At 37.9% G+C, this 13,452-nt stretch overlaps 1 protein-coding gene across 4 annotated transcripts in view; it reads right to left on the bottom strand.

Annotated features, from left to right (window-relative positions):
- Positions 1–13,452, bottom strand: part of LOC120861004 (adenomatous polyposis coli protein) — a 131,489-nt gene that overhangs the window by 96,197 nt on the left and 21,840 nt on the right. Inside the window, exon 1 of one of the 4 annotated variants that reach the window (XM_040236710.1) lies at positions 4,433–4,604. The exons of 2 other annotated variants lie outside the window; for them this stretch is intronic. The gene's annotated coding sequence lies outside the window, so the exon portion shown is untranslated. Of the gene's footprint in view, positions 1–4,432; positions 4,605–13,452 lie in introns of those variants that run through there. One more of the 4 variants, XM_040236712.1, reaches the window with a different exon arrangement.

Raw genomic sequence — 13,452 nt, 5'->3', positions numbered from 1 at the left:
CGCATGAGGTGGCCAAAGTACTGGAGTTTCAGCTTTAGCATCATTCCTTCCAAGGAAATCCCAGGCTGATCTCCTTTAGAATGGACTGGTTGGATCTCCTTGCAGTCCAAGGGACTTTCAAGAGTCTTCTCCAATACCACAATTCAAAAGCATCAATTCTTTGGCGCTCAGCTTTTTTCACAGTCCAACACTCACATCCATACATGACCACTGGAAAAACCATAGCCTTGACTAGACGGACCTTTGCTGGCAAAGTAATGTCTCTGCTTTTGAATATGCTAACTAGGTTGGTCATAACTTTCCTTCCAAGGAGTAAGCGTCTTTTAATTTCATGGCTGCAATCACCATCTGCAGTGATTTTGGAGCCCCCAAAAATAAAGTCTGACACTGTTTCCACTGTTTCCCCATCTATTTTCCATGAAGTGATGGGACCAGATGCCATGATCTTCGTTTTCTGAATGTTGAGCTTTAAGCCAACTTTTTCACTCTCTTCTTTCACTTTCATCAAGAGGCTTTTGAGTTCCTCTTCACTTTCCGCCATAAGGGTGGTGTCACTGGAATATTATTCAGCCTCAAAAAAGGTGGAAATTCTGACAGATGTGACAACATGGATGAACCCCGAAGACTTATCTTATACGAGGTTCCAAGGGAAGTCAAATTCACAGGGAAAGAAAATGGAATGGTGGTTGCCAGGAACTCGGGGGGAGGAAATGGAGAATGAGTGCTTACTCAGTGAAGTTTCAGCTTGGGAATGTGAAAAAGAACTAGAGATGAATTGTGTGATACATTCACAACAACAGTTAATGCCACAGAACTATATATACATCTAAAAATGGTTGAGCTGGTAAAAATATCACCATTAAAAAAACCCTCATTAACTACAAAAAAGACACAAAATGCTGAACATCTCACAAGAGTTAATGCATATTTAAGAAACCATGTGAACGAGTGCCTATAAGGGGAGTGGGGATAAAGGGATGGAAGCTTGCCCTGAGGGACTGATGATGTTATGATTTGATTTTCAAAAATAATTTTCAAGAACATACCTAATACTTAACAAGTGAGATGTCACCTATACCAAAACAAGAAACGATCGACGTAACTTTCCTTCTAACCTTACAGAAACCAAGAACCACAAATTATTGACTATTACAGCTAGAAGATCCAGAAATCACTTCATCTTTTACATTCAAGCCACTTAATACTTCAAAGCAAACTTAATTTCAGAATTATCTGCTATTCCAAGCAGATTTTACAAGGCACTGTGTTTCAAACAACAAACTACCACATCCCTTGACGTCAGAAGACATTTTAGATAATATAAATCTTTCAAGATTGTAGGAGTAGCCAAAGCAGTGTTTGCAATGCAGTAGCAATAATATTCCAAATAGTTCTAGTGTAAGTTTCTTGGAGGTTAGTTCCCACGTCTTGTACCTTTACACTGTCTGGCATTTAGTAGGCACTCAGCTTCGTAGTGAATGTATTTCCTCAAGTCATCTTCTCTACATCGTATTACCCTATCCTATCCTGTGTACTAGGTGAAATTACACTCAGAGATTAGTAAAAAAAAACAAAGCAGGGGAGGTCAAAATTAAAGAAAACATTTAATATAAGAAGACTGCTACATTATGTGAGATCACTTTTAAAAATAGAGAAAATGGCAGAAATCTAAACAGCAAGGCATGAAAGACTGCAATTAACAGCTTTGATTCACTTCACAGACATACTTAGGAATATTTAACTTCTGAACTCAGTAGCTCAGTTCTGACCATATCAATTGTAAAAGTGTTAGATGCTCAGTTGTGTCCACTACTTTACAACCCCATGGACTGTAGCCTGCCATGGTCCATGGAATTCTTCAGGCAAGAATACTAGAGTGGGTAGCTTTTTCCAACCCAGGGATCAAACCCAGGTCTCCTGCATTGCAGGCAGATTCCCTGCCATCTGAGCCACCCATATTAATTAACAATGAATAATTTCAAAGACCACTAAAGCCAACAGTATAGTCTTATATTAGGTATTTCATAATAAATATAAAAGGAAAGAAATCAACTTTTCATACTTTAGCTCTTTCTTATTTAATCCCCCTATAATCTCAATCTAATACTGTTCTGTTTGGCACAAGTATTAATTTGATTAATAAGATGATCTTTAAGAAGCATGTTATGAATGTCATTATGAAACCTGCTGCATCTCCACTTGCTCAGCTACCACGTATTTCACAAAGCATTCTACCCCACAGCTAAAAACTCAAAACTGAGATTTCTTTTTCATTCAGTGAATGATTTGTTGATTTATATTGCTTTTCAAGTAATTTCTGTTACATACTATTTTGTATGTTATGCAACAATCGACATTATAAAATAGTTTTACAGAGTTGGAACAAAACAGAAGACTTACATTCTTTATGTCCTTATATACAATACATGACCTCGTATAAAGTCACAATATACGCAATTAGGAATAATCTATCATGTAAAATGAAAATCATGCTACACCAAGCTATTTAAGTAGTAAAACAAGATAATTTATATAAAAATAAGAACCATAAACTCTCAAAAACTATATCAGAGTGCAAAGATATGAATGGCATTAGCTATTAAATTTCACTTAAATTTTTCTTTAACTTATTGGAAAAATACATCAAAGGATCTTCTAGAAAATTTAGATACATACTGCAAAAAACAAACAAACTTCATTAAAAAAATTTAATATAACATCTTTAATTCTAGGTACAATTTTCATCAGATTTTAAAAAGAGATTCTAAGGACTATTAACCCTGATATGCATGATTAATAATTCTTACAGCAAAAATAGTTTTAAAAATAAAGAATAAAATTGCCTATTTATCAGTGAAAACCAGGCTAGTTTTATTCAAGTTCAATTCCTTATCTTGAAAAAAATTTTCTAAAACAAAAATTAAAGGTTCTTTCAAGACTTTCTAATACATAAACACTAATTAAGATACATTGACCCTGGAGTGCTTTACAAAGCCACTGCCATCCTGATCAGAGATAGGGAGGTTTGACAAGCTGGCTATCATAAATATGCATAAAGATAAGGCAGCATTTAAAACTATACTCAATCTGAAAACATGTTTTTAGACATTTAATGAAAGAACAAAAAACAGTGCAATGAAAACACTCTCTATCAAGAGTATATGTTATGAGTATTCACAAGACAAAAATATATCCAAAAGAAAAATCATGGTGCTTTAATTTTAAGTATTTGCCTGTAGACTTTATTCAATGATATCTAAAAGTGACCAAAGAGTAATATAGATACTTAATACAGATCTTAAATATTGAGCCTATGAAAAAATTTATCACAATAATTTTTCCCAATTTACATTATAAAGTGATTTACTCTTGAATAACCTAATTAATAGCAGAAACCTATGCTAACAAAGGAAAAGATCCACTGCTTCATACATAATTTATTAAGATTTCCTACAGGATTTATTTGAAGCAAAGAATTTGAACATCTCTTCTGTGATATAGAATCGAAGTGTCTGATACATTCCACTGTCAAAACATTCATAGTCAGATATTCTTCCTACTTTAAAAAATCTACATAATTTCTTCTATACAGATTGTAATTATAAACTATGGCTTTTTATAAAAAGACTTCTGCCAACAGCATTGCTGCAAGGGTTCTTACTCTGCAGTTATCATTTCAGCCTGGGTGGGAGAAAGCATTGCTGCAGTCATTTGCAAAACGGCACTAGGGTTGTGACTTCAAAGTAACAAAGGCACTGGCATCTTCTGGCCACGCTATTCACAGGCAGTTCACTCAGACCGTTTGCAAAAGCAGGCTCTTTGGTAACCAAAATTTCACCAGTCAACCAAAGCTACCACTCAAGCTCTGCAGTACCTGCCTCCACCTCCTCCTCCTCCTCTCCCAAGCTGCCCTTTCCACAAGGTTCACATCAGCCATCAGCAGCAGCTTTGTATCCGCTCTCTTGGCTACCACTGCATGTGTCCCTGTGGCCAGGGAGGAAAAGAAGCCTTTCAATGGGCTAGAGCTTTCGCTCCTGCCATGAATATGCTCCATTCTTTGTTGTCCTTTACCCGTTTCCTTAGATACAGTTATTCCACTCTACTCTGTAAACAGGCATTATAAAAACAAAACCTCTTTCTAGCTTCAAAAACGGCTCTCTCTCACCAGTCTCCCCTTAACACTCGTACCCCTCCCCCTTCTCCCTCTTCTGTCAAAAACCCAGGATCCGAAGCACAGGAAATCCATCTCCGGTGCTGCAGTAGGGGAGAGGTGGGGGGAGACGCCCCTGCCTTTTCGCTTGGCTTGTGGCTGCAGACCCTGTGCCTAAGGCCTTCAAGCTTTAGACAGTGCAAGGGAAGATCGCCTTCCCCTCGCCCCCCGCCCGCTCTCAACCCAGGCAGCAAGCCGGGCCAGCGCAGCTCCAGCACCTACCCCATTTCCGAGCCCAGCAGCACCTCCATCCCGTCTCCAGTGACACCCAGGGGGGCTGCGCCAATACAGCCACATGTCGGTCACGTGTGCGCGCGCGCAGCCAATCAGCAGGTCCCCGACGGGAACGGGAGCGCCCTGGTCCGCATCCAGCGATTACACAGCGGCTCCACGCGCCTCTTCCCGACTCACACTCTGCACTCAAGGGCAGCAGCGCAAGGGCCCCGCCCCGCCACACGGCTCCGAGCCCAGGCCGGCACCTAGGGGCCCCCCCACCACTACCTCCGGGCCACCCACTGCAGCCGACGGAAGCTGACAAGCAGAAACGGTGGGGTGGGGGAGGTTCACGGGGCAGAAAGATTATTAGCACGAGATACTAGAGGTGGGTGGGTGAATAACAAATTACATCTCATTCATTACTTGCTAAGATTTACAGGCTTGCAGCACAGAGAAAATTCTACTAAATGTATCAAAACAAATAATGTTACATTGCAAATCACCGATTTGCTAGGTAAATCACTGGAACTATGAATTAAAAACACAAGTTTCTAGAAAAGCTATGATGGCAGTACAGAAGAGTAGTTGAGACCAAAATCATGAAGTCACACAGTCTGGATTAAGTCTTCTGCTCCTGTGATTTACTAGCTGTGTGACTTTAGTCACTTAAAGGCTCAGTGCTTAATTTCCCCCACAAAATGGGAATAGAAACGTTGACTAGAGGAATGATTATATATGAAGCAGTATTCAGAACATATCCTGACACAGTAAATGCTATGAGTCACTACTAATCTGTGATAAATATTTCACTGCAAATTCCACATTTCACTTAAATTTAACCAAGTAAAGCTTGGATTATTTTTTATTAGTTGGACAAAATCCAAATTGGCAAGGATTTAAACTGGATTTAAAATCTAGTTTAAAATGTTGGGGGGCTGGAGGGAATCAGTTTTCATGATCTATTTCAAATTTAAAAGAATACTTAACTTTAGGTCTTTAAATGAAATATATTTATTATAATCTTTATTTTTCAAATTAACAGCAAGAAAAGCACCAAGCAGGCTATCAAACAGCATTATTTGAAGCAATTTCATTTTGATAAAAATGGTATAAATTAGAAAAGTAATGGACAAATAGCAAAATGCCCACAGATGTACAGAGTGGATACTCAGAGCAGTTATCTATGGAAGGTGGATTATGGAGTAATTTCTGCTTTTCCTGTCTGCTTTTGGATACTTTTTTCTTTTGTCTCTGTATTATAATGCTTATATAGCAAATACTCCCTAAATATTTGTTGAATGAACAAATGAAACACATATTATTAGTAATTAGGAAAAATATATATAATAAATGAAAAGTTTAAATATATTTAGAAATACTTTCCCTTGATATTTGAAGTAAAAGAAACAGTAATCAATTTGGTTCTGTCCTAAATATCTCTTTTGTCAAGATGACTTAGTTTTACAAAAGGCTTTCAAGACTCTCTTACTGAAAGTGCATGATTCACTGACTAGGACTTAGGACTTAGTCATCAACTATTTGTGACAAATTCAGAATAGATAATTCCTCATAAGGCCTAAAGCTTCTAGAAAGAAAAAGTGCCCTTCTAAACACAGAATACATTTTAAAAGCTTTTAAAATAACTTCTTAGTACCCTAAGAAACAACTCCTGACTCTATGATTCAAGCTATTATTTAGTACACCAGTTTGTAGCCAAAATATTTGTCTAAATTTTTATTACATGTGTTTTAAAAGTTAGTGATTCAAAAGAAAAAATTTTACAGAAAGCTATGACCATTATACATTCACCAATCAATATAATTCAAATAAAAAAACAAGTCAATCTAAAAACTTTACATTTTACAATGTTTTCAACTCAGTTTATTTCAGTAAGATTTTCAAACCAGTTTTCTCAGCAGTTCCACAAAAGTTTGATTTGAATTTTGTATAACAATATATTTAGCTATTTAAAAGTTTTATTTTTTTAATTGAAGGATAATTGCTTTACAATATTGTGTTGGTTTCTGCCATACGTCAACATGAATCAGCCATAGGTATGTTGGGGAAAGCACAGATTGAAACTGCCCACCCTGGCCAGGCACCATAGTAACCATTTGCATGAGTTGTTTTATGACAGATCCTGATAAGGAACATGGAACTAATAAGCCACCACAAATCGGAAGAGACATTACTTTGCCAACAAAGGTCCGTCTACTCAAGGCTATGGTTTTTCCAGTTGTCATGTATGGATGTGAGAGTTGGACTGTGAAGAAAGCTGAGCACCAAAGAATTGATGCTTTTGAACTGTGGTGTTGGAGAAGACTCTTGAGAGTCCCTTGGACTGCAACGAGATCCAACTAGTCCATTCTGGAGATCAGCCCTGGGATTTCTTTGGAAATAATGATGCTAAAGCTGAAACTCCAGTACTCTGGCCACCTCATGTGAAGAGCTGACTCATTGGAAAATACTCTGATGCTGGGAGGGATTGGGGGCAGGAGGAAAAGGGGACGACAGAGGATGAGATGGCTGGATGGCATCACTGTCTTGATGGACGTGCACGGTCTTGACAGACGTGAGTCTGAGTGATCTCCGGGAGATGGTGATGGACAGGGAGGCCTGGTGTGCTGCGATTCATGGGGTCGCAAAGAGTCGGACACGACTCGAGCGACTGAACTGAACTGAAGGTTCAGCTTAAACATAGATTTCCATGAAATAATCGACCATTCCACCCAGACTCAATCCACCCTCATCTTCCCTCCATTGTTCCTGCCTTTTATGGTACAAACATATTGACACCTCTGTGTACATCTCCTCTCCTAGTCCTGACTGTGAGAATTCTAGGGGAGAGCCACACCCGATTGTACCTTGAACGTCTCATGGTGTACACATAATATGTATGCTGTTTATTAAGTCCTATTAGTATAAGGAATGATTTGAAATTAATCTCCAAAGGGCATGCAATGCAGATCCTGCAAGGAATAATAGTAACGCAAATGCTGAATAATGAATATTACTGTAAAATATAACCATCCACAGATGAAATAGAATGCTTTAAATAAAAACCCTGGGCCCTCTAGGTTAAAATGTGATGCAGCCTTGGGGTTAAGTTTCTGAGGTTAGGTGGCTGCACAATAAAATCACTTCAGGAGCTTGAGAAGTTTTAAAAACGTCATTAAGTCAGAATCTCTGAGGATGCGGTCCAGGCATAGGTGTGTACTGTCATAACTGTGAAGCACCATGCATCACTCCAGCTTCTGCTATCAAAGCTCCTACTGCACTGCAATAGGGAGACTGTTTTGAAATGTTTTTAAATTCAGAGTGATATACAGCCTAATGCATCTGCTTACAGAGGAAATAAACTTTTTTCCTGTCAAAAAGCTTCCTAGTCGGGTACTAGCAATTAACATGAGAAAAACAATAGGGACTAATATACAGAAAATGTTCCACTATAGTATGGAATCAAAAAAATAAAAACAAAAGAATATCATTTCACCTATTAAGTAGACAATGATATTTTAAAATAATATTGAGGGTCAGTGAGGACACATTAAAAAAAAAAAAAATCAGCAGTAGCTTTTGAAAGTGCTTCCAATGCTCATGTATACTGGACTTTCCTGGTGGCAGAGTAAGAATCTGCCTGCCAGTGCAGGGGACGTGGGCTGATCCCATGGCAAGGGACGTGTCTGGGGAGACTCCACAAGCTGTGGAGCAAGGAGACCCATTTGCCACAACTACTGAGCCCACGTTCTAGAGTCCGCAAGCCACAGCCACTGAAGCGTGTGTGCCTAGAGCCCCTGCTCCACAACGAGGAAAGCCACCACAGTGAGGAGCCCCGCGCCACAGCAAAGAGCAGCCCAACCAGCTGCAACCAGAGAAAGTCGACGTGCAGCAGTGAAGACCTAGCACAACAAAAAATAAATAAATGCGTAAAAATAAAGTGGTTATACTAAAGGAAGTCCAGTTAAATGATCTTATACAATCAAATACAAATATTAATACTCAAAGATATTCAGTATTGTTTCCACAAAGGACATTTTAGAAACAAACTCAGTGATTGATAACAATAGCTTGGTTGATTATACTTTTGGCACACTTAAAGATGGTTAAAATTATGCCAAATGTAAAAGGATTAAAATACATAGGAATACATTTAAACCAAGAAGTGAAAGATCTGTACAGTGAAAATTATAAGTCAGTGATGAAAGAAACTGAAGACATAAATAAAGGGAAAGATATTCCAAGCTCATTGATTGGAAAAATTAACATTGTTTAAATGTCCATACTACCCAAAGTGATCTACAAATTCAATGTTATCTCTTTCAAACCTCCAATAGCATTTTTTACAGAAACAGAACAAACAATCCTAAAATGTCTATGGAACCACAAAAGACCCAAGATAGCCCAAGGAATCTTGAGGGGAGAAAAAAAGCTGGAGGCATCACATGTCCTGATTTCCAACTATATTATAAAACTACAGTGATCAAAACAGTATGGCAGTTGCAAATCAATTATGCTCCCCCCCCCCAAAAAAAAAACACTAATATAAAAACAGACATCAGATCAAGGAAGACAATAATGCCCAGAAATAAGTCTATGCAAGTATGATAAATTAATTTATAACAAAGGATCTAAGCATATACAATGGTGACAAGACAGTCTCTTCAATAAATGGTATTGGGAAAACTGGACAGCCACATGTAAAAGAATGAACTGGACCCCTATCTTATAACATGTACAAAAATCAACAAAAAATGGATTAGAAACTTATATTCAATACCTGAAACTGTAAAATTCCTAAAACACAGAGTGTAAGCTCCTTGATATCAGTCTCAGTGACGATGTTTCTGTATGTGACACCAAAAAACAAAGGCAATAAAAGCAGAAACAAACAACTAGAACAACATCAAACTAAAAAGCTTCTACACAGACACAGAAACCATCAACGAAATGAAAAAGCAACTTATCAAATTGGAGAAAACATTTATAACTCCATATATCCAGTGGGTTAATATCCAAAATATTGATTAAATTAAAAAAACCAAAACTAATAACCAAAAAAAAAAAAAAAACAAACAACTGGATTAAAAAGTGGGCAGAGGAACTGAATAAACATCTTCCCAAAAAGACATCCAAAAGACTAGCAAATACATAAAAAGATGTTCAGCATTACTCATCATCAGGGAAATGAAAATCAAAACCAGAATGGTATCACCTCACATCTGTTCGAATGGCTATCATCAAAAGTCTGAAATAACAAATACTGGGGAGGATGTGGAAGAAAGGAAACCCTAGTGGAGTGTTAGTGGGGATGTAAATTGGTGCAGCCACTATGGAAAACAGCATGGAGGTTCTTCAAGAAATTAAAATTCAACTACCATATGATTCTGCAACCCTACTTCTGGGTATGTATCCCCAAAATGAAAGCAGGATATGGAACAGAGTTCTGCACTCCCAGGTTTGCCGCAGCACATTGTTAATAACCAAGATATGGAAAAAGGTGTCTATCAACGGGTGAATAAATAAAAATGGTAACACGCACACAAGGGAATGTTATTCAGTCACGAGAACGAAGGAAACCCTACTTATTTGGGACAACATGGATGGACCTTGAAGGTGTTATGCCAAGAGAATATTCCAGGCAGAAAAGACAAATACCGCATGAGGAATCTAAATAAAAAGTCAATCTCATAGAAAAAAAAAAAAATTATGTCATGGAAGATAATTAGATATAACTGTATTATATAATTCACGTGACATTAATCGAAAATACAGAATTACTAATTCATAAATATTTATAAATATTTATAATAAATATTTATAAAATTATACAAATCATATAATTTAATAATCATATAAACTTATTAATTATAAAATAAATTATAATAAATAATTATATACTAAAGTGAAATGCATGCTTTATTTGTAATATGATACTCACTAGCCAACTAGCCTTGTCTTTTTCTTTTAATGAACTATGTATGTGCACAGAGAAGACTGAAGAGAGATCACTAAAATATCCAGTGTCTTCCCTGTGTGTAGAAATTATAAAAGTCCTAATTTTTCTTAATCTTATAAAATTTCTACCAACTAACACACATTATTTCTACATTTTTTCCTCCAAAAGTTAAGTATCTCTAAGTTGGACACAATTTGAAACCATCCCATTTGAAGGAGAAAAAAATTAAGGTAGCCAAAGGCAGATCCAGGTACATATATAAATTATGGGGGAACCTTTCTTAAGGAAAATACAAATTAATTCAAAATTGGTGGTGCTTTGGGCTTCCCTGGTGGCTCAGAGGTTAAAGCATCTGCCTGCAATGCAGGAGACCTGGGTTCAATCCCTGGGTTTGGAGGATCCCCTGGAGAAGGAAATGGCAACCCATTCCAGTATTCTTGCCTGGAGAATCCCATGGACAGAGGAGCTTGGTGGGCTACAGTCCACGGGGTCGCAAAGAGTCGGACACGACTGAGCGACTTCACTCACTTTCACTGCAAAAGGGCGTAGGAACTTTAATTAAAGATTACTATTCACACACATAGAAAATTAAGGCTCAAAGAAATTTCAAAATTAATTCAGGTCCACCCACAGTGAAGTGGCAGTCTGACTCCTAAGCCAGTGTTGGTCAAACTACTTCATCCCCATAAGCACTTCATGTTAGATCATCTACCCAGATCTAAGTACAGGAGGTGCTCTATATCCTTGGGTTCCACATTTAACCATTGTGGATTCAACCAGCCATGGACCAAAAACATATAGAAAAGATTTGGGGAAAGTTCCAAAAGACAAAACTTGCATTTGCCAAGCAGCCTGGCAACTACTTACATAGCACTTCCAAGGTATTATAAGAAACCTAGAGACGATTTAAAGTATAATGGGAGGGATATGTGTAGGTTATATGTAAATACTATACTGTTTTATATTAATATAAGGGACTTGAGCATCTCCAGGTTTTGATATTCTCCACAGTCCCAGAACCAACCACTCACAGATGCTAAAGGACGACTGTGTTATCTCCCACAGCAGCTTGTTTCTCCTTCAGAGTCCCATGCTTCGTAAGCAGTCACGTGTTCAGCCTGCATTCCCACCAACAGTGTAAGAGGGCTCCCTTTTCTCCACACCCTCTCCAGCATTTATCGTTTGTACACTTTTTGATCGCAGCCATTCTGACCAGCGTGAGATGATACCTCATTGTGGTTTTGATTTGCATTTCTCTGATAATGAGTGATGTTGAGCATCTTTTCATGTGTTTGACTGCCATCTGTATATCTTCTTTGGAGAAATGTCTGTTCAGTTCTTTGGCCCATTTTTTGACTGGGTCGTTTATTTTTCTGGAATTGAGCTGCAGGAGTTGCTTGTATATTTTTGAGGTTAATTCTTTGTGAGTTGCTTCATTTGCTATTATTTTCTCCCATTCTGAAGGGTATCTTTTCACTGTTGGTGGGAATGCAAACTAGTACAGCCACTATGAAGAACAGTGTGGAGATTCCTTAAAAACCTGGAAATAGAACTCCCATACAACCCAGCAATCCCACTGCTGGGCATACACACCAAGGAAACCAGAAATGAAAGAGACACGTGTACCCCAGTGTTCACTGCAGCACTGTTTACAACAGCCAGGACATGGAAGCAACCTAGATGTGCATCGGCAGATGAATGGATAAGAAAGCTAAGGTATGTATACACAATGGAGTATTACTCAGCCATTAAAAAGAATACATTTGAATCAGTTCTAATGAGGTGGATGAAACTGGAGCCTATTATACAAAGTGAAGTTAGTCAGAAAGAAAAACACCAATACAGTATATTAATGCATATATATGGAATTTAGAAAGATAGTAACCATGACCCTGTATGTCAGGCAGCAAAAGAGACAGAGATGTAAACAACAGACTTTTGGACTCTGTGGGAGAAGGGGACGGTGGGATGATTTGTGAGAATAGCATTGAAACATGTGTACTACCACACGTGAAATAGATCGCCAGCCAGTCCAGGTTCAATGCATGAGACAGGGCGCCCAGGGCCTGTGCACCAGGATGACCCTGAGGGATGGGATGGGAAGGGAGGTGGGGGGGTGGGTTCAGGATGGATAATACATGTACACCCATGGCTGAGTCATGTCAATGTACGGCAAAACCCACTACAACAATGTAAAGTAATTAGCTTCCAATTAAAATAAATTAATTACCAAAAAAAGTTACGTGTTCAGTCATTTTCATCCTAGCACCCAGATATGCAGCAGTAGATGCTCAATAAACATTTATTGAGTGAATACATTTTTTAAATAACAGAATAAGTGAAAACAAAAAATCTCAAATAGCTTAGACAATGTCAATTTGGAATCCATAAAAAATTCTCTTGACCCACAAATTTTTATCAATGGGTAACCACAGCTTTCTCTGGAAGGTATCTAGAACAAAATCTCTTTAAATGCAAGAGACATTTCCACATTTTTATGTTCATTTAGTTAAATAACTAAAGATAAACAGTGTGGGGTTGTCTTACGGGAGTATGGCAAATCTATCGGGCATCACTATCAAGGTAATCATTGAAGGTGGGCATATAAGCAAAGGCAAAAGAAATAAGAAAAGTGGAATGTCTCAAAAATTAACTCTGTCAGAGTTAATTCTGCTTCACTGCTGTTATATGAAATACATGAAACATGTATTAGGCTAAATATGCCCTGGCGTTACAGTAGTGAATACGCTATATTACATGGTAAGAAGGACTTGGCAGATGTAACTAAAATTATTAATTAGCAGACTTTAAAACAAGGAGACAAGATTCACTGTCACTCGTTTGGCACTTTCTCTGCACGCCATAAGGTAGCCTGCAACCCTAACGAAGGAACACACTCTGAAAATGAGCTTATACCGGGAAGATGAGCCCCAGAGCAGTGTGACCCTTGCCCTAAAGTTCAGAACAATGGCAAAATTTGTTTCCGCTTTGTTTGGCTGACATTTATCCAATGATGGTATTGAAAATATCTGCTTTAGTTAAGACCAATATGGATGCAATAAAGAACAAT

Source organism: Oryx dammah, unplaced genomic scaffold, assembly GCF_014754425.2.
Source record: "Oryx dammah isolate SB20612 unplaced genomic scaffold, SCBI_Odam_1.1 HiC_scaffold_11210, whole genome shotgun sequence".
NCBI lineage: Eukaryota > Metazoa > Chordata > Mammalia > Artiodactyla > Bovidae > Oryx > Oryx dammah.
This window is presented reverse-complemented; position numbering and strand designations above follow the sequence as displayed.